Source organism: Vulpes lagopus, chromosome 2 (assembly GCF_018345385.1).
Source record: "Vulpes lagopus strain Blue_001 chromosome 2, ASM1834538v1, whole genome shotgun sequence".
Lineage (NCBI taxonomy): Eukaryota > Metazoa > Chordata > Mammalia > Carnivora > Canidae > Vulpes > Vulpes lagopus.
The window spans coordinates 160,448,014-160,450,747 of record NC_054825.1 but is presented as its reverse complement, the minus strand read 5'-3'; positions in this window follow the sequence as shown (position 1 = coordinate 160,450,747).

Sequence of the window (2,734 nt, the reverse complement as noted above, 5' to 3'; positions counted from 1 at the left end):
TTTAATTTTCTTTGAAAATGTTCCTTTTCATTAAATTTTCGTATGTATCAGTTTAAAGTCTTATTTAATATTAATGTGTTTGCTCTGACTTTTAATAAGTTATATATTTCTGTGATTCAAAAAGGAGAAAGGGGTATATAGTGAAAATTTCTTTCCCACATGCAGTCTAGAGCCACCAGTTTTCCTCCCTGAAGATAGCTTGTGTTACTAGTTTTGTGAATACTCTTTCCAAAGTTATTCCATGCATATAGTAGCAAATATATGTTTCTCTTTTAATTTAACAAATGAAGCGTTCAACTCCTTGGCTTTTCACTTAACAATGTATCTTGGACATCATTCCATAAGATATCTCTCCTTTGGGCATTTTCTATTATATGTAAAATAATGTGGGATTTTCTATTACATATAGAATTTGTAAAATCTGTATCTCTTGTCTCTAGCTGTTTTTCTGCTTTCTAAGTCATTTTCTACTTTTATCTCACTGATGGTCTTTTTCTTATTCTCTTCAGATATATCTTGTGATGGGCCTTTAGGGAAGCCAACCAGGCTGCCTGGCCTTATAATCTATGCTGTGGAAGACAGATCACCTCTCCATATCATTTTAGTCACATCCTGAGGTGTTGACATGTGAGTATGTGTGGAAATTGTGCCATATTTCAGGAGACATGGGTGAGATTTGAGTGTTGGTTGCCCCTCAGAGGAATTCCTGCAATATGCTGGATTGTGATTGCCAGGAACCTCCAGTCCTTAAATGGCCTACAAGACCCTACAAGATCTGACTTCTCTAACATTTGTCTTATGCCAGTCTGTACTCTAGTTCTGTGGCTCTCCATATTCCTCTCTGCCTCCTAACTTCTGTACACACTGTTCAGTAGGCATAGGCTGCCTTTGCTTAGCACTTGGTCCGGGTTGGACACTTTGTACATGTGTATCTTTAACATATTTACTGCTTGTCACTCAAGTTGTGTGGTTATTTGATGGTTTGGCTTCATCCATGGGCCATATGTCCCATGAAAGCAGAGACTGTGTTTCCTTTTTCGTTGTATCCCAAGTGTCTGGATGTAGTTGATATTCCATACCTGTTTATTGAATGATTGAATAAATGGGCATCTAGCATTTTGCCAGTTCAGGAGCTTTTTGGCTGATAAACCAATTTGAGAAAAAAGTATGTAAATAACCCCACATTTTCTAAATCAGTATTTTGATTAGCATTGACTTCTGAATGTTTTTGTTCCCAATGAGAGAAGGTGCCCAGTGCCCTCTTGTACATGTGAGCAGAACACTGAGTAGGCAGTTGAGCCTTCTTGGCATACAGGTTCATAGTTCTGAACCTTAATACTGTATGCCAGACTCGACATAGTTTCCTTTTATAACTTCTGAGTTCTGACAGAGTTGTTTTTGTTTAGTTTTAATCTTATATGTAATTAATGTGGGGGGAGCTATTATTTTAATAATTGAATTTAGGAGCAGTTTTTGTGAAAGAACTGTTTGCCTCAAACATATATTTGGTTTTTCATTGTCCTGACATCCTTTGAGAGGATTAAAAAATAAAAGTAAGTTTACCCTTAAGGAAGAGTGATTAGATTTGCATTGAGGAATTTGATACAAATTTGTATACTAAGATATTTACCCATTCAGCTGTGAATATATACATAAGAGTCCTAAATACTGAATAACTGATTTCTTTATTTTGTAAAGTAGTGTTTATTTTAACCTGAGTATTCATATAACAACCCAGCTCTTTGCAGTGGAATTCTAGACCTAGAGCTCCAACAGAGACCTCTCAAGAATCCCTACTTAACCTCTCCATGTCAGAGGAGTATAAGCATTTCAAATGTAACACCTCCAAAAGAGAGCTTTTGATTTTAAGCTCCTCCACCACCCAAAAATGTAATTCAGAGACTCACTAAATTACACTTCCATTTACCAAGTTGCCCAAACAAGAAATATAGGAATCATTTCTGATACTTTTTTCCTTGTCACACACACAGATTATCAGCAAGATTGCTTTCTTCTGTTTTCAAAATACATCTTTTATTTGTACAACTCTCCCTATCTCTGCTGCCACCATGTTAGTTCAGAGCACCATCATCCTTTGCCTAGACCACTACCTCCTCTCCTCCCATCTCCTGTACTCCGCACAGCAACACATATCTTCTTATAATGGAGTAATGGAGTAAGTCAGACCTAGAAGTCTTTATAATGGCTCCCCATCACATTTATGATTAAATTCAAGATCATCTTGGCCTACAGTTCCTAAAGTGCTGGCTCTTGCACATCTGTAAACCTCATTTTATGCCCTTCAACCCCATCCTTGCTGTCCTCTACTCATTCTGGTGTCTTTCTATTGTTTTCCTTTATGGTCTTTGTATATTGTTATTTTATCTGTCTAGAATGTCATTTCCCTTGTTTTTCTGGCTGAATCTTTCTTACAATTTAGTCTTTGTTTCTCTTCCTCAGAGAAGCCTTCCCTGAATACTCTGTAACCACCATACAAACACACCCTTCCTCATTTCCACATCCTGGTTTTTTTTCTTCAAAGCCTTCACCACAATTTTTAAAGGTTTATTTTGTCAACTTATTTATTTTATGTATCTTCCAGCTAGACTGAAGCTTGAAGACAGATTTATCAAATAAATGAATTAGGGCAGGGGCCATTTCATTGTCACTCACCATTAACCATGAGCTTGGCCTTTATATGTGGGAGGCACTCAAATATTTGTTGAAAGCATGG